Source organism: Hemicordylus capensis, chromosome 4 (genome assembly GCF_027244095.1).
Source record: "Hemicordylus capensis ecotype Gifberg chromosome 4, rHemCap1.1.pri, whole genome shotgun sequence".
In the NCBI taxonomy this organism is placed as follows: domain Eukaryota; kingdom Metazoa; phylum Chordata; class Lepidosauria; order Squamata; family Cordylidae; genus Hemicordylus; species Hemicordylus capensis.
In genome coordinates this window covers 32,102,136-32,127,795 of record NC_069660.1, presented here as the reverse complement: position 1 = coordinate 32,127,795, position 25,660 = coordinate 32,102,136, and the positions used below count along the sequence as shown (strand labels likewise).

The window sequence follows — 25,660 nt, the reverse complement described above, 5'->3', positions numbered from 1 at the left end:
AGTACAGACATTTCTTATTACTTGAGGTCAGAAGAGACGAAGAGTCTGGAGTGTTGTTGATGTAGTTTTACTATGTCTTATCAGACTTTCCTCTCTCATTTGGTTCTGCACATTGTCCTCTTTAAAGCAAAGAATTAACTTTCTGCTCTCAGCATTTTATCCTTGCTCCTGAACAGTCAGCCAAAGAATTAAGTGTGCAGCAACAATGTCCAGCACTTCTATCTCTCAGAAGCTATGCTGACTTTTAATAATGTTTCCCTGACACATCCTTACGGGTTGGCTAAGCCTTTGCTTTCTACTGGAACATGCCATGTATTTATTCCCTGCTTTAGTTATCTATCTATATGCTGTTGCTACAGTTTGCATGTTTACTGTGGGAAAATCACTTTTTATTGTAGCACTGGATGCCTTAAGTGCAAATATGCAATTCCTAGTCCAACAGGAACAATGGATACACCATGGAATGTGGCTGTATCTCATGGGCTAGATAGTAAGGCTATTCAGAAGAGCAGCCCAACCCAGGCTGGAGCAGCCTGAAGCCTAAAGGCTCCTAGCCTGATGTCCGAAGGAGACACTCTGTGGGAAGATGGGAGGGCATGTAAAAGCCCAGATGACCACTAGAGTTACATGGAAATGCAACTTGCCATTCTTCAATGTGGTCTCTAGCTTTTACACTTCTGGGCACATAACAAGCTGCCTTACCTGGTGGTGGGCACTAATTGAAGATGGATTGTAGAACTGCTTTGCCAAAGCTTGCATCCTGTTGGGCTCAGACATCTATAGTCAGGGGCGTAACTAGGTTGGAGTGGGCCCTGAGACAAGATTCTTAAATGCCCCCCCCCTGCTGTCACCGCTTACCTCTCCTTCCTCTGGCCGGATGTCTCTGCTAACTATCCCAACTAGTTGCAAGGTATAGATAACACGAAAGCAGAACCAACTAATACAACAGATTTGTGATGGCGTATTGATACCAATTGCTGTTTGAATCACAATTATCTCCCCCTGTGTAGAAGATCCAACATTTGCAATTCAAACCTATGCATGTGCAGTCACTTAGAAGTAAGTCCCACCGTGCTCAGTGGGGTTTACTCCCAGGCAAGTGTCCACAGGATTGCAGCCTGTGAGTAGAGAGGCATAGGACTGAACTTGTAGAGGTCTCAGGTCTGAATGTTGGGGGCGATTGAGTGATTGAGCGAGCGCAGGCAGCATCCCTTTCCCCAGACCACTAGCCAGAACAGAAACCAGGCAAGAGATGCAGCAGCAACAACTGCACGCTGCCACCAGCCCCGGGGCTTCAAAGGGGACCCACCCAGCCGCGCTCTCACCTCGCATCGCCGCCCCCCTCACCCGCCCGCCAAAGAGGAAGCCGCCTTCCGCGCTTCTCCCTGGGCTTGGGCGTGGGCGTCTCTCTTGTGCACGCTCCTGTTGTTTGATTTCGAAAACCTGCTGTGAGCTTTCCAGGGCTGCCTCCGCGGCGGCGGAAGATCGGGTAGGCGCTGGGTGGGGGAGAGCCTCTGAGGGCCCCCCCCCAGGTGGGGGCCCCCGAGACAATGGCCTCCCCCTGCCTAACTGTAGTTATGCCCCTGTCTATAGTGTAATGCTGGATGAAGGAGTATGGTGTCGCCCAAGTGGCAGCATGGCAGATGACTTAGGAACATAGGAAGCTGCCATATATAGAGTCAGACCATTGATCTATCTAGCTCAGTATTGTCTACACAGACTGGCAACAGCTTCTCCAGGGTTGCAGGCAGGAATATCTCTCAGCCCTATCTTGGAGATGCTGCCAGGGAGGAAACTTGGAACCTTCTGCTCTTCCCAGAGCGGCTCCACCCCCTGAGGACAATATCTTACAGTGCTCACATGTGGTCTCCCATTCAAGTACAACCACGGCAGACCCTGCTTAGCTAATGGGACCAGCCATGCTTGCTACCACAAGACCAGCTCTCCTCTCCTAATGGCATCACCTTGTAAAAGGCTACCAAAGTTGCCATAATCCTGGTGGAGTGTGCCTTTATAGTAGGTGGCGGCTACTTCTCTGCAAGCTTGCAACATAGTTTAATTAGTGGACATTATCCACCAGGAGATGGATTGTGCAGAGACCTGAAGACCCTTCATAGAAGACAAAGAGGAAGTTTGTCTCCAGGCTTCCATGCATTGAACATAGATGGCCAAGGCCCGTCTCACATCCAGAAGATGCTGCCAGTGTTCCACTCTAGACGTCGGATTGGGGGGAAACACAAGTACATTGATGGGTTGTGAATGGTGAAATGAGGATGATACTTTAGACAAGAACTGGACGTCAGGCTAGAGTACCACTTTATCCTTATGGAAGATAAGGTAGGGGACGTCCATTCTCAAGGCCCATAGTTCATCTACTCTGCGTGCCAAAGTGATTGCCACCAAAAAACAAACCTTCCAGTTAAGTAGTCTATGATCTATTGTGGCAATGGGCTCAAAAGGTGCTTTTAGCAAGAGAGGTCCCATGTCGGTGGCATCAACCAGGTATAGACGGGGAAAACCCTTTAGGAATTTCTTAATTGTGTCATTTCAGAATCAGGTGTGGTTCATACCCAGAGCATGAGATGCAATGGCTGCCAGGTGTACCCATAAAGAAGATACATTTAGAAGAAAAGGGTTTAAAGTTAAAAGGTATTAACACACATGTTGTGCCAACAATGAAGAAGCATTAAACCTGTCATTCCTTTGTTCAAGGACTCGGAAGAGGAGTGGGAGGAAGTGAATTTACCTGAGGACCCTGAGGGCCCACTCTGTAATCAGAGAAAGGAGGCACTCAGGATGGGCCAGGAGGAAGTCTTGGTGCAGGAGGAGCAAGCAGAGCAGTGATGAAGCCCAGGAGGAACTCTTGCCGCCAGTGTTATCTCCCAGGGCACGCAGGCACGAGAAGTGGCGTGACCAGGTCAGGGAATTGAGATGCAGCAGCCGCTTGCAGTGTGCATGCAGCTTACAAAGGGTGGCCAACTAGGCGGAGTGCTGATTGATTCTAGCTGGCAAAGGCTATAAATTCTGCAGCTTCACTCTGGATGGGCTGCTGTTGAAAACTTGTCAACAGCCTAGATACCTCTTTGTGTGATGGTGGTGGTGTATGCCTTGGAACTCAGATTCTGAACCCTTGGGATCCGACACTGGATGGAGCCTCTTGCCTTCCTGGATGAAGTGTAGAACCAGAGACATTTCTTTGCCTGCTACTGCATCATAACTTATAGATGGATTATTGAGTATGGCAGGTTTACGACAAAACCCTTGTTCTTCAGCAAACTTTGAGAAACGTGCACATTTATGACTATAGGACTTCACTGTGGCTGGCTTGTGCGCAGCCTGGAGAACTCTGCAGAGTCCTATGGGGAAGGTCTCAATATCCTCCACACTGTCAGGTGGAGGGGCCATGCATCTGGGTAACGTAGGCATCTGTTCTCTTGCTACAGCAGATGGCTGTGGCATGGCAGGTGCCAGTAGTCGGAATTCCCAGAGACGTGAAAACCATGGTTGACGAGGACACCATGGAGCGATCAGGATTCACTCCTTTCAGATCTTTAGAAGGACCCACAGTAGCAACAGGATTGGAGAAAAGATCTATAAGCAGCAGTGCATCCATGGGATGGTGAAAGTGTCTCCCAACGAATGCAGTCCTATGCCCGCAGTAATGCAGTGTTTTCCACAGTAACAAATACGTCTAATGTGAGCATCCCCCATCACCAGAAAACTGTGTGAAGGACTACCTGGTCGAGCTCCCACTCATGGTTAATCATAGGGGACCTGCTAAGGATGTCTGTTTGATGGTTGGCATGGCCTTGAATATGGACTACCTGTGGTGTGACATCGTGCCTGATGCACCAGTGCCATGGCAACATGGATAGCTCCAGGAGGCTCCTGGAGCCAGTACCATCCTGCCTGTTAAAATACGCTTTTTGTAGTCGTATTGTGTGTTTGAATTATCAGAAGTATCAGATATGGTACGCAGGAAACACCCTAGTGCCTTGAAGATTGCCAGGAGCTCCAGATAACTGATGTGTTTGGTTCTTTCGTGCCTTTGCCAGTGTCCTGTCACATGGTAGCCCTGCATATGCACTCTCCATCCTCATTCAGAGGCAGAAGTACTGAGGACTAGGCTGGGAATCGGAATGTGGAAGGGGCTTCCCATAGACAAGTGATGTGGAAGTTTCCAACAACTGAGAGAAGCGCATCCCTGAGTGGGGGATGTAGGTGTGTGTTCTGTGTGAGGTGAAAGCTGTCCAAGAACCATTGTTGGAGTGTGTGCATACGGAGGCGAGTGTGTGGTACTACGTATGTGGCAGATGCGTACGTGGCAGCATCCAGTGCTTAGGAGGCACTGGATGGTTCTGGCCCTGTGAGCTTCATACTTCACCACCCTTCCTGTCAAGGTGATTAGTGTATATAGCCTGGCATTTGGTAAGGAAGATCCTGGCACATATGAAGTCAAGGATCAATTCAAGGAACTGGATTTGCGTGGGATGTAGTTGTATTTTTCATAATTTGACTTGGAGTCCCAGGGTCTCTTGGAGAATTATCATCTTTGCAACTCCTGCTGAAGCTTTGCTTGATGGTTCAGCTGCTATCAACCAGTTGTCAAGTTATAGGAAAAATCTGACAGGAAAAGTGGCCTGTTGAAGATGAGCTTCAAGAGGTCCTCCACTCTTGAGCATGTCTCAAAAAGTCAGTCCAGAAGACCTCAGCCACTATACTCAATGTCTGTGAATAGCTATGGAAGTAGCCGTAACCTTGGATACACATTCATAAGATAGGCCCAAGACCTATCTAGTCCAGCATCCTGTCTCACACTCAATAAGCCACCCGTAAGCCAACCAGAAGCCTCTGGGAAGCCCGCAAGCAAAAGGTGAGAGCATGCCCTCTCTCATGCTGTTGCTCCCCTGCAACTGGTATTCAGAAGTATCTTGTCTCTGAGGCTGGAGGTGGCCTATAGCCATCATAGTAGCCATTGATAGACCTGTCCTCCATGAATTTGTCTAAGCCCCTTTAAAGCCATCCAAGCTAGTGGCCATCACCACATCCCATGGCAGAGAATTCCATAGATTAATTATGCACTATATGAAAAAGTACTTCCTTTTGTTGGTCCTAAATTTCCTGACCTTCAGTTTCATGGGATGACCACTGGTTCCAGTGCTGTAAGAGAGGGAGAAAATTTTCTCTCTGTCCACTCGCTCTACTTCATGCATAGTTTTATATACCTCAATCCTGTCTCCCCATAGTAGCCTCTTTTCCATACTAAAAAGCCCCAGATGCTTAGCCTTGCCTCATAAGGAAGGTGCTCCAGGCCCCGATCACCCTGGGAACCCTCTTCTGCACCTTTCCCACTTCTACAATATCCTTCATAAGATACAGTGACCAGAACTGTACTCAATACTCCAAATGAGGCCACACCATTCAAGCTTTAGCAAGACAGAACTTCACAGCAACTATAATCAAAACATTAATCAGTTCCAAGGACCTAGCAGTATCTGCATGGAAAGTATAAACAATGGAAACATACAATAATGGAAGCAGTTTAGTCGAATGTCTGGCAGAATAAAGCTCCTGCGCGGCCAATTGCAAAGCCTCTTTAAGGAAGACCTTGGCTGGATCCTTCTTGTCTTGTGGAAGGAGATCCAATAAAGGTGAAATCTGATCCCAGAGGAAATGATTGCAGTGTGTGTTATAAGCCTGATAGTTGGCAATCTTTAGATGTAAGACTGCTGCTGGGTACAGCCGTTGGCCAAACATGTAAAGCTTTCTGCCTACCTTATCAGCAGGATTGGATATGGTCTTGTTCTTAGACCTCACCAGAGAGGCCCCCACAACTACTAAATTCAGTGTAGGATGTTTGTGAAGAAAGGTAGATGAATCAACATCAGCCTGCACCCTATAAAAATTCTCCAACCGTTTAGTCGGTTGAGGCAGAGAAGATGGTTTCTTCCAATAATTCTGTACAATTTTCATGAGAGCGGAATTCATGGGTAAGGAGGCAGGGACTCAGGCATCTGTATCTATGAGGATCTCGGAGAGGATCTAGGTCAGACTTCTGTTGCTGGCCCAGCTGCACCCCTAAAGCAGAAGCCATTCTAGCTATATACAGGAGGACTTCAGTATTTGTGGTGGTTCTGTTGTCCGCAATTACCACGGATAATGAAACCGCAATTACTGAATCATAATGTCTATGAGATCAGGAGGTTTACGTTCCCGGAGGTCACAAAAAAGAGGAAACAACGGTGAAAATGGCCATAGAAACGCGGTGTGTGTGTGTGTGCTCTTCTGTCATTTTTTGGTGAAAAATCACTTTTAAAAAATTCTTTTAAAATGAGCCACAAAATGCTCTTGAGGTCATTTCCTGCCACCCCAAATCAATTGACATGTAGATTTAACCCTTTCCCCCCATTTCCTCCCATGTAGGTCAATTACCCGACCATGGATACGTGAAACCACAGATGCCAGATCTGTAAGTAAAAAGGTCTTCCTGTAATCTGAATACAGCTTTAGGTCCTCAGGTGGAGAGATAGGCTTCGGGTCTGATAAGAGTTCTAAAGGCAAGGAGCCTGTGGAAGTCAGCTCTGAGTGGGCAGAGTGGTGCTCCTCTGACTCAGAGTCATCCTCATTTGAGTCAGAATATTGACTGTCCATGGGGTCTGGGTACTCCGGTGTTGCTGGTTCAGGAGGTTTTTCCAGTGGTTTCGATGGACCTGGCCTTGTTGGATCCAGAGGCGGAACTGGCATCTTGGGATCTGTGACTGGGGGCTGTGTTTTTTTGGGAAGAATAAGCACCTTGGTGGGCTTAAAGCTTGTCTCCCACGTGGGCCCTGGGGCACTTCTTGATGATGCTGCCTACATGGACTCCCTGTGTATTCCAGTGAATGAGATCACGATCTGGAGCCATATGTTCTTGGACTTGCATAGGACTGGTGGCTGCAGCAAACCTGGAATAACCTGACTGTCATCCTCTTCCTCTTGGAACTGAGGAAGATCGGCACTCAGTGGTACCGATCTTCCAACTGCCAATCTTAATATCTAGCCTGGTATCAATCCAGTCGTTTGTTTCCTCCCTTTCCCTGGCTGAGGAAGGTTTGACTCTATTTTTCTCTCTTGTCATAAAATTGTTTTTAAAAGCGCGTCTAAGTTACCATCCTCGGACATGCACAGTAAGTGCCTCCTCTGCTTATGAGAGACACACGTTGTCAAGATCTGCTCCCATTGTCAGAAATTCACTGAACAAGCCCAAAAGAACAGGACAACTTGCCTTGGCTCAGCTCTTTGGGAGCAGGCCCTCTGTTCTTCCCAACAATTGGTGACTTCAAAAGGTCCTACTATATTACCCTTGACTGCGGAGATCCTTCAGGATCCCTAGGAGTGGTCTCAGACTTGGCGACACCTCACTCATCACAATCAGTGCCTGAACCGGCCCCTTTGGGGAAGAAAAAGGAGAAGAAGGGGCTGCATACCCCATTGCCTGCGGGACAGCACCTTCCTCGCATCCTGAAGCAGAAACAGCAGTTTGACGAGGACTCGGCTCCTCTCACGCCGAAGAAGAAGAAACCATTATTCTCGGATTCAGATTCTGTGGCTGGACGGTCTCCACACCAAAGCCCAGAGAAGCACCCCAGGCACCAATACAGCATCCTCTGTGGGCACCAAAGGTGAGCAGACCAGTCCTGAGATCACACATCTTGATACCGGTCACAACATTGGACCCAGAGGGTTCTCCAGAGTATTGTTCCACATGGCCTCACTCCCCAGACCCATCAGAACTGGACCTGAGAGAACACTCAGGACTAAGAGGCAAAGACTAAGACTTCAGGATGCCGAGACAACTGTACTATCCTCCTTGGGATCGAGACCCACATCCTGAAAGGGACTGTACATCAGGCTTGGGCAGAGATCGAATCTGAGACATGGACAGACACAAGGATCCTTATGAATGCCATTATCCTCCTTGGAGCCAAAGGGACTTGAATCTGGTAGATTCGAGTGATTCAACCTCAAAATGAATCTGCCCTGGCATCCCTGGCCAAAATAGAACACAAATAGAAACTCACCAGATTCAACTCAAATTGATTTGAGTTTCCCTTAGTCACTGACATTTCATCATGTCCCTCTGAGCTTCTCTGGTACTTTGGTTGGTTCCTTGCAGTGTGTAACAACTGGCTGGTGATTCCCCTTGCTTCTCGGTTGGCTTGATATCCTGCAAATCCTGTGTTGCCAGGGGTAACTGTGCCAGCATTGGCTGTGGGGAGTGTTGGAGGCAGATGGAGGGACTTTCAAATGTACTTAATGGGAGTCCCTGAGGCAGCCATTTCCTTCTGCCTTGTGGAGAGAGAAGAGGGAAGAACGATTGTTGTCTGTTGCTGAAGGAGTGAGGTGGACTGCTGTGCTGAAACCCTCCTGCTTTCAAGCACCTAGGCACTACCCACAAGAAATAATGGAGACGTTTGAATCCCCATTATTCCCTATGTCAGAAAAATACAAAATCACTTAATTTGCTGCCCTCGAACAGGTTATATTCAATTAACTAAAAAATTCCTTTAAAAATCAACCATTTGCCCGATCGCTTTACAGTTTGGATCGTAGGCAGCACCCATGGTGCCCTGCCACTCAATCCACCTTGCTGCCTCCTAGCCCATTAAAATTGAACTCGAGTCAATTTGAATTTCAAATTGAATATACCCTATTTGAGGGCAGCAGATTCACATTTGAACTGAATCACAAAAATTGTTTCATACACAAACCCTAAAATTTGGTTCCCACCAAGTATCTGCACTTCTTTATGAAGAACCTCAGACAGATCCTCTCTCCAGCTAATTATCTTTATAACCTTACCTTCTCCTACGCTTCATTGTGCCTTTACTTTGACCTGACTAAGCATGCTACCCTTGGCCCTTTTGGAGAGAAGAATTCGCCGTACACCGCATTCTCAGTGACTTTGCCCCTGTCACTGATACATGATTGAATCAGTCAAGCATGTTATTTTATTGTCTGTTTCATAAAAATGTATGCATCTCTTTTATAGATCCAATTCTGTTACAGTATCCAGGCAGACTGGATGATTTTTATGTGAATCTTCTTCCCTCCGATGTCGATGCCGAGATTACCTATCGTATGACCGAATTTTGTGCCGTGGCCTGTATTATCAGAAAGCAAATCATTAATTTCCTATTAGTATGTAAGGCATAGATTATTGTTGTGCTGGGTTGGTAGATTATAGCAATATTATTAGAATATTTCAAGTTGGTACTGCTGGAACTGTTTTTGTTGTATGTGCTGTTTGGTCTTGGACCTTAACAAAGGAATTCTGATTCTGATTTTATTGCTTCGGTTGTCTTTTTCTGTATGCCTTATTGTAATTGTAATTTATTTCTTTATAATTTTTGTAAGCCACTTTGTGCGTGTGTGTTTAAAGGAAAATGGGAGATATATATATATATAAAATAATTTCTGGGACAGCAGCACAGCTATAATCAAATCAAGGCTTTGGGGACAAGATATCACATTGTTGACATTTTAGAAATTCTACCTGCTCCATAAACAAGGCCAGCTAGACAGGCAGATCTGCAAGGCCTCAATGCATTAATGAGATTTTTTAAGCACTTAGGAACATTTTAGGACACACTGGATGTCATCCTGACTAAATTACTCAACAGAAGTCCTACTGAAAGTAAGTAGTCCTTTAAAGTAATTCCTGAGCAGTATTAGTAATTTAGTTTGGATGTCAGCCACTGAGTCTGTACAAAAGAGAAAATTGACTCCTTTTGAGCCACGATGAAATCAGACTGCTGATCTTTACATCAAAAATGTTGCAAAGCAGCTTTTAAACTGGGGGGGGGGGGTAGGCTGTTCAGCTGTTGTCGAACTTCAACTCCCATTATCACCAGCCACGGGAGTTGTAGTTTGACAACAGCTGAAGGACCAGGTTTGCCACTCCTAGTTTAAACTGACTTAGTCTGAAAGGATGGGTGTTGGGAGCATTTCATTCAGAAGGACTCAACCCTTAGGGATGATGGTGAAAATGTTCCAGGTCATTAAAGTGGGGCAATACAGGACAGGAATTAACCAAAGAGTCATAGGAAAGACTGTACATACAGGACAGGGAAGGAGAGTGTATTGGGGTATACTGCAGTATATATGGGATGTTGCATAATATATGAAAGAGGGGATCGAGTCCAATAAAGCAGAAAACTTAAGAGAAACAAACTTGTCCACATAATCACTGTGGGTGAAAAGAACAAGCCCCAAAAGGCTGATATTGAGATGGAAAAAAGTGTTCAGAGAGCTGCAAAAGAGAATGTTTGGTCATAATGGGTGACTCCTAACAACCCTCCTATTAACTGGATAAATGTACATTGAGATCACGACAAAGATAAGGCCATGATGAATGGTTGTGTTCACAGAGATGACCAGATGGGAGGTGATCTTAATTCAGAGTGCTTCCCAGGACCTGGTGCAAGCATGGAAGGACTTGGATTTGAAGGGTCAGACTAAAACTAAAAGCTATTAAATCAAATCTATTGATTTCTACAAAGAAAAAATTTTAACGTATCTTTAAGAGTTACACTCACAGATATTGAAAAGAAGTTCCCAGTGGGATTTACTTCTGAGTAAGCAGCTACAGAGCTTGGGGAAAACACACTTTTCCTCTCCTTCTCAGCATCAGTGAACATACACTCCCAATTCACACAGGAAAAGAGTGAGAGGTAGCATGAGAAGTGCTGGTGCTTCTGAATAGGGATGTGCAGAACCAGTTTGATTGTGAACCAGAGCGCTCTGAACCGGGCCAGTTCAAATGGTTCAATTGTGAACTGCTTTGAACTGGTTCGTCAAACCAACCCAGCTGAACTGGCCCAGCCAATCGATTCGACCAAACTGGCCCAGCCAATCGTTTAAACTGGGTAAACACATACCAGTTCGGTCTGAATGGTTCAAATTCAGACTGAACCGCACCAAAAAAAGGTCACTACACACCTCTACTTCTGAAAGCACTGGCAATCATGCAGAGAGGGCATTTCTTTATGTGCAGATTTATATCTTTATTGTATATTGATTACAGTTACTATATGTAGTAAAAATACTTTTTGTGTGCAGTATAAGATTTTCTTTTTTGAGAGAGGATCATCTTAAATTCAGGTCCTCTTTCTTTTATATAAATACAGGTATAACTATTTTATTTTATTATTTTATTATTCCTGGACTGTGGAATGCACTCCCAGCAGAAATTCGTAATCTTAATTCTTTGCTGTCCTTCAAGAGAGCCCTTAAAACCTATCTGTTTGGCCTGGCCTTTCAAGGTTTTTAATTTAGTTTTAACTGTTTTAATCTTAACCTGGTTTTCAGGGTTTTAATTGTTTTGATAGTTTAATTGTTTTTTAAGATGTTTTTAAATTTGATGTTTATATTTGTATTTCTATTTTAATTGTTTTTAATGATTTCTGTTTTTTAATTGTAAACCACCCTGAGCCAGCTTGGAAGGGCGGTATAAAAATCGAATAAATAAATAAATAAATAAATAAATAAATTTAGAGGGATCATCTTAAATTCAGAGTTGTCTTAGATTCAGGAAAATACGGTACCCACAGCTCGGGCTGCATTAGTGCAACTAAGGGCCCAACTACATGTGATGTGAAACCTCTAAATTAGAAGATTTATTCATTTATTTTTATTTACCGCATTTTTATACGGCCTAATAAAAAATTTTCTCTAGGTGATTTTAGGCCTGAACTGAGGGTACTGTATTTTCCTGAATCTAAGACAGACGCTGATTGCATTGGGGGGGGGGCCTCATTAGGTTGAAGTCCTCCTGGGTCAAAATGCAAGTTTCTCTCTAGTACAGAGGAAATACTGAAGGCAATCTTTGGCCTCTTCCTGTGTAGAAGTGGAGAAACTTGACCCTCACTGGATCTTTCTGTAGCAGAGACTTCTCTTTGCAAAAGGTCAGTAAAAGCCTTTGTTTCAAGGCGCCTCGTAAGGTCATTCATTAATGTTGAGTTGTTTTCAAAATAAAATCTTGTTGTCTAGAGCTGGGTTGTGTGGACTTACAGTGCCTGTAAGTCCCAAGCCAGACAGTTCTAGGTTGTTGAAGCCGTGTCTAAGCCTGGTCAGTGGCTTTAGATCAGTCTTCAACTGGTGGCAGCCTATCTTGAAGGAGCGGTGTGCTCCTAGATTTGGGACCAGAGCAATCTCCCTACTGAGGGTAGATCCCAAGACAGCATAGTGTCACCCCCATTTTGTCACAGTGATTTACAGATTAAAACAACCATTAAACAGTTAAAACAATTAAAAACCATTAAAACAGCCATCAAAAGATGGGCTTAACCTAGAAGTAGACCAGACCGGCCTATTTTTCTTTAATACTTAGCCATATGGACCTTGATCTGGGTTGGTGGCTGGCAGTGGGGTGGGGTCAAGACTTGCTAATTCCATGTCTAAGTTCCTCCCAAAGCACCAGTTTCCCCTCATAGCAGCAAATTACTACAAACTATCACCTTGGGTCTCTCTCTCTCTTGCCCATGCTGGAAAGTACCTCCAGGAAATGGAGGGCAGTGTCAAGGCAGAGTGGGCCCCTAGAAGAGAGCTGGTCCAATTTAACCACTAAAGTTTCGATGGCAGACCACTGGCTTGGATCTGAATTGAAGCTTCTGTGGTCAAATCAGGCCAAAAACACACACACCCCGATTCTGCTTCTTTGGGCTTTCACACCACCCTCCCCCAGTACAGGCAGGAGATGGCTCAAACTACCTTTATCTTCCTGGAGTGCAGCACGGAGCATCTTCTGCAGCCTCAGTTTTAAAATGAAAACCAGGAAGGTTTTTTTTCTCCTTTTATTTACTTTGTGTATTTAAAACATTTCTTCCCATCTCTCTAGCACTGCACACTGCTGCTTGAGGCACTTTATAATAAAAGCTACAATAAAATAGGATAAAAAATCTCTAAGCCAGAGATTCTCTTGAAAACTGAGGAGTTTTCCCTCTTCCTCCCCAAAGTGGTGGTAGCACCCAATGCCACTTTGCAAAGGCCTTTTGACGTCCCTGCAAGTTCCACTACAAGGTCCTCTGGAAGGCAAACTAACTCTAAGGCCCCGTTTTGACATAGTGGGAAACTCAGGCAGATGAAGCTGTGGTTAATCTGAGAAACCGAGAATCATGCCGCAGACAATTGACAAACTGCGGTTTGGCAACCTCCAGCTTCTGGACAGAGGAACTCCTCCCTAGTCTGCCCAGCCCACATCCCAGCAAGCTCCTTTCCACTCACATCACCAAACTGTGGGCAAGGCATCAGCATGCTAGTGAACCTGCAACTATTGGCCACGATGTTAAAGGGGGCATACTCAGGATGATCATGCCTTTTCAGCAGTGTTCACCCACCCTTGGCAGGGCAAAGACATTTTAACCTTTTCCTCATACTGACTGCACCACTGTCTTCTGCATTTGGGGAGGAAGAATCTTATGGCCCCCTCCCCTCCTCTAGGAAGAGAGGATTGGGCCTCTCTCTTCCCACTTGCATTGATTAAAGATAGACTGCACGAGCAATCCCTCTACTTTTTCCTCATATGTTCGCAGAATGAGTTTGTTACCAGCAATGGCCATTTGTGACACACCCAAACCAGTCTATTCTCCAGCAGATATGTCAGTAAATGCATGGCACCCTCCACCCCATTTCTCCATGGACTTCTATTTTTAACTCCCCTTAGACTTCCATCTCTGTCCCATGTACGAGTGCTTATGTATAGATGTATAGGATGAGACTGCTAGAAATAGGTTGAGATTACCTAGGATTTGCCCCTTTGATTTTTGGAAATATTCTATTTTTTTTTTGTACAAGTTGGTACAAAAGCCCAGCCCCTCCCGCTGAGTGCAAGCATGCTTGGTCTTGGCCAAACCTCAGGAGAAGAGCCATCCATCTAGAGCAGGATTAAATCACACAATAGATTCTTCTTGTGCAATGAAGATGGATCCTGCTCTGGAGCGGACCATTCTCTCATAAGAGTGCATGGCCAGAGACACACACACATGTGGGCTGGTGGGCTTTTATTGCCCGGCCTGGTTGACAGTTACACCAAAGCCCCAGGAAGGGTCCCTTGGTGACATCCCTCCTGGTCCCGGCAACTGCCGGGAACTGAGAATATACGTGCCTCTTAAAAGAATCTGGTCTCTCCACGACACATCTCCATGCTCAGTTTTGCTGCTCACCACCATCTGGCTAGCCAGGAACCATTCTAATCCACAGGTGTCCCGTCCCAGAGTGTCCCACGGTGGCTAGCTTCTATTTGCCACAGCATTGGGCCCAGCCCAACACTGTGGATTCATCCCTGGTCTCTTCTTGTCTGCCACTCAAACACCCAAATCATCCCAGACTACTTAAAAGTCTGGAAGGGTTGAATGCAAGGGGAAAGGTGTGGAGTATGAGTTCTCTACACCAGTAGTGCCAGGCGCCCCCCAAACAGCCCCCTATAGTTGAAGGGTTTACCTACTGAGAGTGCAATCAAACTGAGAGCTGAGTCACAGTGTTTCTGTTTTCTCCAGTGGACTGGCCCTCTCACGAGAAGGCTAACCCCCTGTCCGGCAAGCTGGTATGAGGATGAGAGTGTGTTAGGTCTTTCTCACTGATTTGCCAGGGCCTGCAAGCCTGGTGGCACCCTTGATTACAGTGAACAAAACCCCAAGATAATTTGTGAGGGGGGGGGGATGCTAACTAAAGTGCTCTACCATAGTCCACAGGCCTCCATCACTCCAGCAATGCTCCCCAAAATGCCAAATTCAGGTTTTTTTGCAGGGTGGGTTTTTTTGGGTTTTTTTTTTGCAATTTTCAGGACCTGCCCCCCCAAGCCACAAAATGGCTCCTATTTGCAAAATGGCAGGCAGAAATAACCTCTGAGGTCATTTGCACCCACCCCGAAACACAGATCTTAACCCTTTGCGTGCCGATTTTTATCATGAATTCCAAGGCTGGGTGCCAATTACCAGACCACAGATACATGAAACCTCGGGTATCGGGACTGCAGATGTAGAGGTTTGCCTGTAATGAATATTCATAAATATTCTCATTTTTTGGTTGCATTAGTGAAGTAGCCCTTTTAGCCCTACAACAAAATAGTAGAAGTATCTGAGGTTGTGATCCCAAGTACCCATCCAAAAGCATGCTCCAACTGAAGTGAAATATAAGTAAATATGAAGTTGCAGTGTGAAATTACTTTTAAGCACGTGCATTTCCCAGTCAAGGTCATAAGATTATTTTATGAGCTATAAATCAAGGCCTTGTTTTTGGCATTAGGCTAAAGGTCTCAAGCATGTGCATTTTACGTTTTCAAACTTTTATCACAGTGATTCCCCCCAAGGCCAAGAAAAGAAATGCTCAAACCTTTTCAAGTTTTTTTTAAATGCAAACCCCAATCTGTGATTATTCCCCTTCTTACAAAGACCAATTCTGTATATAACTAGTTATCTATACAGCAGCCCCAATCAAGCACAAAGTTGTTTGGCGGGCGGGGTGGTGAAAGCTAATGCACAGGTATACATAGATCTGCTAACTTGATTAGCTCTTGGCATTTTTTGAGGACATTTTTCAGAAGTCAAACTGACTTCTGCTTATTGTTAATTAAGTTACAGGCACATTCAGAACAGCTTTGAATTTAGCTAGGGAGCCATTAATGCAGCCTTTTGTTGTGCTGCATGAAGCTACCTTCATTCATCAATATCTACCATATCAACGTCCTCTTTCCATGGCAAAGTTAACACTCTTCCCATTTACGTATTAATTGGATGCTGTGGCAGTACTAAATGGTTGTGACAACCATCAAGGATGAGGTGGTATGATTTCTTTCACTGCTTTTTAAAAGTTACTGCTGTGGATGCCTTTTTAAGTCCTTGGAAGATTGATGATTCCATTATTTGTAGTACTCAGCAATAAATCTCAGAGTTTAGGCTAAAGTGAGCACTTTCCCCTACTTTGCGTCTTCCATTACACCGTTATTCATCATGTTTAATCATTCATTTACCTCTGACTGCTACTGCACTCAGGGAGGACCAGCACATTATTGATTTTTGACTTTTACCCTTTAGAAGCTGGGGAAAGGGCTATACAAATGCTTAATCAAAAGTGACACACCATGGATGAAGAGAAGAGGGGTGATAGAAATGTTGGGGAAATAGCAGCCGGATGTTGTGCTAAGATATGATGAAATGAAATTAAGAGTCAACAAAGAAAGCAAATTATAATAAACTGCAAATGAAATTGGATACCCCCACCCCCAATGGAATCAAAAAGAACATTTTTGCTTAAAAGGACATTTGCCTAGTTGAAAAACATTAATAGGAATGATGAGACTGACACTGTAAATTTAGAACTTCGGTTAAAAGAAAAAAGTCCAACACACCAGACTTGGGAGTGTCTGACTATTCAACTCACAGAATATAGTGCACCATCTATGCTGTTCAAGCTATGCAAAGATTGGAGAACAAAAACACACACCCTAAAGCCAAGTAACTAGCAAACCACCAAAACCCTTTAGGGTGGTTTCAGATGATGCTCCAGAAGGTGGCTGGCTCGCATAGATAACTCAGCAGTGTAATATCAGAGCAACAAACTCATTGCAATCTTCCCTTCCATGATCAGGAGGAAATCAGAGCTGGTATGAGTGGTCTATTTGCATGAGCACTTATGGAAGAGCAATAAACTCACACAGATTTGTTTCTTTCTTTTTGTTAACAAGAAAAGAGACATTCTGTTTCTGAAAGGGAAAGAACGAGTAAATGCTGCATGGGTTTGCCACCCTGACATTACACATTGTCCATGCTAGCAGACCACTGAAGTCAGCTGGGCAAGCCAGACATATGGGATATTGTATGAAATGACTCATCTTAAAAATGCTATGCTCTGTTGATATTCAACAAGTGGAAGGGAGATGAAATGCTGTGAAAGGCTATTTTGATTGTGAGTGTTATTTTGGGCTGTGATGTCATTTTGCTGAAAATCTGTCAACCCTGAGCTCACCATGTGAGGCAGGTTGTTTGTTTTTTAAAGGATGTAGATGCACATGCATAATGGATGGGAAATAATATAGCAATATAGCAAAATATAGCAAATATAGCAAAAGTGATAACTAATATAGCAGACAATATAGCAAAAGTGATAACGAATATAGCAGACAATATACTAGTTCTAAAGACATGCAAAACCGGCAACATAAAGTGAAAAGAGAAGAAGATGAAACACACATGGGGGAAGGAAAGAGATGTCCAGGGTGTCCAATTGCTTTGTTTTCGACATATAGCATCCATCTAGCCAAGTATGACTTACTCTGACTGGCAACAGCTCCCACAGTCTGTTCTTCCTGGGCACTTTTCTCCTCATACTAGCTCCAATACCAGAAGTGATCTTGGCTAGGAGAAAATTGATAGAGTGAGAAGCTACAGAAAGTTAAGTGGTGGGTATGGAGAAAGTTGAGCTTTAAAAATCAGAGTGCCATCCATCACTTTATACTGGTTTTGTAAAAGGATATTCTCCAATCTGAAATTATTTGAGCTTCACTTAGAATATTTCAGATAATTATTCTCCAAATCCCCAAATTCCCACCTCTGATTTTTTTCACACAGGAATAGTTCAAATTTGCTTATCTATCCATAGACGGCTCCTTGTGGCATTTTAACAAAGAATTCAGAGCTCCAGAATACTTAAAGAGCATACTCGGTGAGGGGGAAAGAGACTTTTTAAAAAAGCTGTATAAGTGGCTGATAAAGTCTATTTAATGAACGAAGTAACATTTTTGGAAGAGCAGAGAAGAAAAGTCTACACTTCCCAAGTCTAGAGGCCTAGATTCAGGACTTTGTTGTTCTGCGATCCCACGTTGTTCCAAGCTAGGTGGCCAGATTTGGCTTTTTAAAAAGCCAAATTCTGGCTTACGGCCCATTTGACACACGAGTATACCCCTTAGGTTCTGGCAACTCTGAAGCACCTATAATGCCCGCTTTTAGCAAAACAAAATAGACACCCCCCCCAAAAAAGCAAAACAAAAAAGGTTTGTTTTGTTAGCAAAACAAAAAAGTTTTTGTTCTGGTGCTATGGAGACAGAGATATATTATTAGAGCAACCAGATCTCTCCGCTTATTTGAAGGAAATCTTTTGGTAGCATAGTCATCCCTTGCCAACCACGAGGGTTCCATTCTAGCAAAAAAAAGCCTGCGGTTGGCAAATTCATGGTTGGTGAGGCATTAAAGTTATGGGAAACAGCGGGTTAGGGGAACCATGACTGCAAAAACCCTGAAAAATAAAGAAAAGATGCTGGGAGGAAAAATCACCAAAAATCTCTTAATATTGCCAAGAGTCACCAAGAGGAATGCACAGATTGAACCTCTGAAAAAAAATTTTTTTGAATCCCTCAAAAACATTCAAATGCACTTTAAATCAACAAGGGTCACCAAGAGGAATGAGCAGATTGAACCCCTGAACCCCCCCCATCACTAAAATACCTTGCCAACTGAGGATACTCCAGGCTCGGTTGGCAAGACTGGTCACAATATTTCAGTCGAACATTCTGTGGATTGGGAGGGATGACTATATACAAAGAAATATTTATAAATTATAAAAGCTAAAGATCAGTTTAGTTCAGGACTATTTCCTTGAACTGTTTTCTATTTTCTTTTTTTCTAAGGAACATGAAAATAATTCTGTCTGGGGCTTATTTCTTATTCAGAAAACACCATTTCTAAAAATGATAGCATGAGAATTACTCAGTGAATATTTGAATAATATTTTAAAACTCAACATAAATTTTTCAGACTATCCCACTTCATATCTCCCCTGAAAATCTTCGGAGAATGTTTTGGGGCACATTCATCCCAAGTCTATGGCAGACTGGAGTTTAAACAAACAGGTATTTTGCTTTCGTGTCTAGTCTGGACCTGAAACCTTAAAATTAGAGGTGTAAGGATTTCACCTGCAATCTTATGCAAAGCATGTCTCTACCACTGAGCTTTGGTCTCTTCTGCAACAAAAAAGTAGAAGCCAGCGTTGCTAGTCCTCCTGTATCACCCAGCTTGAGATGTGCTGTTTTATACTGTAATAAACTTTTATACTTAACTAGGAGATGATGCCAGTCTTAATCTTAAGGGGGGAAATTACATTTTTTAATGGGAGAAATAATAAGCATTTTCTCTTAAGTTCTGTAGCTAACAAAAGAACTGGAGTGCCAGTAGTAATACAGCAATAAGGTGACTCAGAGAGAAGCTGGCAAGGATTCATTTTCCATTGGCAGTGTCCTTGTTTAACTTTGCTCAGCAACTTGTCATAATAGCTTTCTGGTGACCAATATAAGCCCAAATCTATAAAATGAAAAGCAATCCTTTGTAAGGTGAGCGTGCCTCTCTTGCAGGCATTTGATGTAGCAACTTAACTACTCAATTAAAAGCCAAACTAGATATTACCTCCATAAATGTGTAGATCCAACTCTATATTTGCCAAAAGAATGGGGAATGTAACCCTTAAGAATTGGAAATGTGAATTCCTCCTTTACCTACTAATTCTCCACTTCAAATGTCTTCTACATCTTTTCTCACTGGATCCATTTCTAGTTTCAGAGCCCTGTTTGGAAAGCATTTGCTGGGAAGATGAGAACCAGTACATGGGAAGGACTAAGCACCCTCCTTAGATTTTCTCTTGTTCATGCATTGGCATTATGAGGGAAATGTGAGTTTGGAAGCTCTGTGTTTCTCTCAGTTTGGCTCCCATTGCAAAAAAATAAAAAAACCTTTCTCAGTGGCTGGCACCCATACTAACAAAAAACTGAGCTCCAGTGGAGGGGTGTTAGGAAACCATTTTCCTTTCCTTCCGTAACAGACTGTGACTCCTGACAATATGTCCCCGAAGGTTGCACAGCCCTCAGGGCCATATTTTTTAAAGTTATACTCAACTACAAAGGAAAGGGAAGATTTGACAAAATTCACTGCATGCATGCTTTGTTAGTCTGGAGTTGGCCAATCTACCACACCTTAGGTATCTACACAGAACAGACAGGAGTATAAACCTGCAATTTGTTTACACATACACAAAGATTTTATCCCTCTCCATTAGCCAGAAATGCCCCAACAACATTTTAAAACAATGTTTAAAACTTTTAAAAGGACACCCAGCAGGCCAAAGGCCTGTTAAAATGGAAAGGCTTTCAAACCTTTGACAAAATTGTACTCTCTCTAGGCAGGAAATACCTAAGCTAGGCATGACCATAGATGAAGCTTTCTTGTGCATTCCCTCCAACAAAGGTTCAGACGGTGATTGGGGCATTCAAAAAAACCTCCTAAAGCTTAGCAGGAGGACAGACTCATGTTGGAGGATATTGTCCTTTTAAAGCCTTTTAAAGCCCTTTAGGCTTTAAAAGTGATGATCAGCAATCTAAACTGGGCCCAGAAACAGATCATACATCAATGGGCAATTACAGCCACAATCAACATTATCCAATGTAACCAAACAATATATTAAGCTGTGTTTTACAGGAGCTACAATGTGTTCAGCCGAGGTGGCCATATTGCAAACGAATGATGAGATGATATAGGCCTAGTCACAGTTAAATGTTTCATTTGCAAAGTAACAGAATAAACATGGTGTATGTTTGTGATACAGTTTTCAGACTCAAAGTGGTAATTTTTAACATGATTCAGAAATGATCATTCAGTATCTTACTTTACGGTTTAGTGCTCAGCAGTGAAAATACTTGACCACAGAAGTGACATTAATAGGAATCAGAATCACAGCTTTCATAAAGAACATTTGTGGTATACTTATTTATTATTAAAAAATTTATACCACCCTTCCAAAAGGCTCAGGGAGGTTTACATTAAAACACCATTAAAACAAATTAACAATTAAAAAAGAAATTATAAAACTACATAAAATAATAATTAACAATTAAAACATCATAAAACACCAATTCAATAGCCAAAACAATTTAAAAACAAGTTTTAAAAAGCTGAGAAAGCTTGGTTGAAGAGATGTGTTTTCAGAAGTTTCTTAAAAATTGCCAGAGATGAGGAGGATCGTATCTCAGCAGACAGCACATTCCACAGTCTTGGGGCAGCAGCTGAGAAGGCCTGTCTCTGAGTAGCCACCAAACAAGTTGGCGGCAACTGGAGACAGACCTCCTCAAGTGACCTCAATGGGTGGTGGGGCACACAGCGAAGAAGACGTTCTCTTAAATACCCAGGACCTAAGCCGTTTAGGGCTTTGTAAGTTATAACTAGCACTTTGTATTTTGCACGGAAACTATTGGCAGCCAGTGTAACTCCATCAGCAAAGGAGTAATATGGTCTCTCTGAGATGACACAGAGATCAACCTGGCTGCCGCATTCTGAACCAACTGACGTTTCCAGACTATGTACAAAGGCAGCCCAATGGAGAGCGCATTACAGAAGTCAAGTCTGGAGGTTACCAACAAATGTATCAGTTCTGAGGTCATTGATCTTGAGAAACAGGCGCAGCTGGTGTATCAGCCGGAGCTGATAGAAAGCACCCCTGGCCACCGCCTCAACCTGAGAAACCAGGGAGAGTTGTGGATCCAGAAGTACTCCCAGACTGCGAACCTGTTCCTTTTGGGGAAGTGTGATCCCATCTAGAACGGAGAGATCAAAATTGTCTCTAGAGTTCTGACCCCACACAATAAGTACCTCCGTCTTATCTGGATTCAGCTTCAGTTTATTCTCCCTCATACAGCCCATTACTGTTTCCAGGCAGGCATTTAGGGAGGATATGCCATCTCCTGAAGAGGTTGACATGGAGAAGTAGATCTGGGTGTCATCAGCGTACTGGTAACACCCAGCTCCAAATCCCCTGATGATCTCTCCCAGCGGTTTCATGTAGATGTTAAAAAGCATTGGAGAAAGTATGGAGCCTTGAGGGACACCATACTTAAGCTCAGATTTCAAAGAGCAACAATGTCCAATCGACACCATCTGAAATCTGTCCGAGAGGTAGGAGCGGAACCACTGTAAAACAGTGCCTCCCACCCTCAACACTCTCAGACGTTCAAGAAGGATACTATGGTTGATAATATGGAAAGTCGCTGAGAGATCCAAAATGACCAAAGAGTCACACTTCCTCTGTCAATTCCCAATTGGAGATCATCCACCAGGGCGACCAAAGCAGTCTCCACCCCATAGCCCACCCGAAAACCAGTTTGAAATGGGTCTAGATAATCAGTTTCCTCCAAGACCGACTGGAGCTGAGAGGCCACCACCCTCTCAATTACCTTGCCCAACCATGGGAGATTGGAAACAGGCCTATAATTGCTCAACTCTGAGGGATCTAATGCAGGCTTCTTTAGAAGAGGTCTAATGATTGCCTCCTTAAGACAAGAAGGCATCCTGCCCTCCATCAGAGAAGCATTTATGATTTCTACCAGGCCGCCTACAATAGCCTCCCTGCTAGAATGAAAAAGCCATGTTGGACAAGGGCCAAGAGAACAAGTGGTGGGTCTCATCGCGCCAAGCAGCTTGTCCACATCCTCAGGAGTCACAAACGGAAACTGATCCAGTCAAATCATATAAAAGGAATAGTTGGACACCTCTAGTTCAGACATCAAATTAATTGTGGAGTATCCATCTAAGTTGGCCCGAATCAGAGAGATTTTATCTGCAAAAAATTCTTTAAACACATCGCAGTGGGTAACTGATGATTCCAAATTCTGATTTAAGGGAAGCATTCTTCTCTCCTTATAAGCATTCTTCTAAATGCAGACCAATATATATGTTATTGTTTATTTTAAACATTTAGTATATGGGAACCTAAAATCCTGATCACAAATAATGAAATATGAAATTTACACAGTTTGGACATATCACAGTACCCACTATCAAAATAATTACTGTAATCCAGAGAAAGTTAGGCATGATGAAAAAATATTAACTAGAGATTAAGACTTTTAAACTTTTTCTGGATTCTCTCCGCAATCATGAGGGCCAGGAATCTTCTCCTCTGGGAATTTTTAGGTTATAAATTCCTTGGGGTAGGGGTCTATTTTTTCTTTAAAAGTCACTGTGTAAAGCACCGTGTTAAAATAAATAGCATAACAACAATCTACTTCAATAAGTGAGTTTCAGCTTGGCCCTCATAAGAATTTTGTATCTGTGGAAGCTGTCCAAACAAAATTCATTAGGACTATATTACAGCTTCCCAGATGCGTCCCTAATGTTATCAGGCAGGAGGTGGGCCTTGGCTCGATGGAAGTGGAGTATTGGAAGTGCATTTTTGCATTTTGGTTAAAACTGGTCTTTCTTCAACCTGGACTTGTCCATTTGGTATTAAGTGATCCTTTTAATTCCACTTGGAAACGCCTTGTCAAAACAAAATCCCAATTTTACGGGCTTTCACTTGACACCCTTATCAGTTTGGGACATGATACTGTGGGAACGTTATCAAGCAGCGTATTTCCGACATTGATTTACAGTCTAAAGTTGCTAAAATTCTGAAAGGCTCGTACTTAGATCAGATTTTCAGTAGTAAACCGGCTACTTATTTAATTAACATCACTCTCCCTAAGTTTAGGCGGGCCTTGTCTTTAGCATGTTTAAATGTGCTACCCTCAACGGTACTTTTTGGGAGGTTTAGAGGAGTGCCATAATACATCTCACCTTTGCCCTTGTGGACTGGGTGTGATTGAATCTATTGAGCACGTTACCCTACATCGCACACTTTACAAGGATGATCGTTTAAATCTTAATGCTTCTTTGCTTGAGAGGTTTCCAGGACATTCAGCTGAATTTTATTTAGTCTTTTTATTAGCAAATTTTAAGTATACAAATGTAGTGGCCAAGTTTTGTCACATTTTATGTAAATTGCAATTGGCTATTGTGGTAATGTTTGGTCAATGACTGAAATAAATTGATTGATTGATTGAACAAGTGAGCTTCACCCACCAACATTCTTGTATATATAACAGTTCATATTTCCATACCGTAGTGTTTTCTGGATAGCCATTAATCCTACAGTCTAAACTAGGGCTTGACAAAATCCCAGGCACCAGGGAGCCATGGTGTATAGAAATTTAACTCTGGCATCTAGATTCAGATGCCAGAGGCAGAATTATTTCAGAATATTCAGAGGCAGAATTATTTAATAAAATATTTCTTTGTCCCAGGCAGTCCTGTTTCTGTTCTATGTTACTTGTAAATGGCGATAAAGAAAAGCCCATTTATCCGCCCCCCCCCACAATGTCTGTCACAAAGTTCAGTAATTTTGTCAAGTGTCCACTGTCTGTCAAAGCCTGGTCTAAACATTCATCAGATCTCCTGATATGATCTTCATTGGATCTTATATTTCTAGACGGCCAAACAAAAAAGAAAAAGAAAGGGGGGGGGGAATCCCACTAGATATTTCAGTGAAGCAAGCAAGGCTAGTGCAATGCCTGTAACCAGCCTTCACGGAGGATGTTAACAATGAGGTGCTCGCAGCCCAAAGTAATCACCTGTCAAATGGCTGTTTATGCCAGAACTAGTCTGCAGGAGGAAATTCATGTCATTTGCCCTGGCTTACCCTGATGTCTCCATCTGGAGATTAAAGCTAGACGTTTTGGCAGAGCTCAGCTGCAAATTATTTAGCATGACAAAATATTTGTTGACAAGGTTCCCACATTCAAGACTGAAGCAAGTAACTGAAGGTGGGTCAGCCAGTGTGAGACTGAAAATTTGGCTCAAAAATTAAAAGAAGATAAAAGAACAAATGAAATAGTGCCAATTGGAAGGTTTTTGATGTTACTAAGCAATAAGATAATAGCTATACAACATGTCCATTCATGTTAGTATTAGAACGATGAAACTAACATTGCAAACACTGCTCTTAATGCTGAATTGACAAATCCCCAGTGATAAATTGGTGTAGATTCAACATAGACCTAAGCTTACGCATGCAGCAGAAAGAAGCAGCAGAATCCTAAGATGGTGTAGTCAGTTATACTACTACGGGTGGGGAATCATACTTCTGAGAGCTACCCCCTGTAAGAAAAAACCCAAACCCACAAGTAAAATCCAAGCAATTCAGGAAGAAATTTTCTAGCCCAGTCTGCTCCTTCCTAAGCTAATTTCCTACTTATAGGGCATTTTCTGCACAGGGATGCATTCAACTGCCAGGAGCCAGAACACTCTGCACATTAAAATAGAAACTGCTTCTGTGGCTTGGCATCCACACCAGCAGCCACCTAAGTCCATCTGTAGCTGTTTCTGCACCTTCCTCTTGTTGGGTGGAGAGAAGAGCTGGGAATCTTGAGAGCCAGCATGGTGTAGTGGTTAGAGTGCTGGACTAGGACTGAAGAGACCTGAGTTCAAATCCCCATCCAGCTGTGATACTAGCTGGGTGACTCTGGGCCAGTCACTTCTCTCTCAGCTTAACCTACTTCACAGGGTTGTTGTGAGGAGCAACTCAAGTATGGGCTCCTTGTAAATAAAATCTGTACCGTGTCATCAGCACCCATGGAGCAGTATAGACTGCCATAAACACCTCCATGTAATCAATTATACCTTTTTATGCACTGGAATTTTGCAAGACACTTTTGCAGCCAATCTTGGTTGAAAAGCAGGGTATAAAACAAGCAACAAAGTAAAACAAAATACATGTTATCCTCTACCTACGTCCTGAAATAGTACAGTCCAGTCCACCAGCTCATACTACAGAA

At 43.2% G+C, this 25,660-nt stretch overlaps 1 protein-coding gene across 10 annotated transcripts in view; it reads right to left on the bottom strand.

Moving 5' to 3' along the window:
- The window catches only part of SULF2 (sulfatase 2), a 450,340-nt gene that overhangs the window by 234,467 nt on the left and 190,213 nt on the right, over nt 1-25,660 (bottom strand). For 8 of the 10 annotated variants that reach the window (XM_053248097.1, XM_053248106.1, XM_053248096.1 and 5 more), the window contains one exon: nt 17,308-17,390. The exons of the other annotated variants lie outside the window; for them this stretch is intronic. The gene's annotated coding sequence lies outside the window, so the exon portion shown is untranslated. The remainder of the gene's footprint in view (nt 1-17,307; nt 17,391-25,660) is intronic. 10 annotated transcript variants of the gene reach the window in all.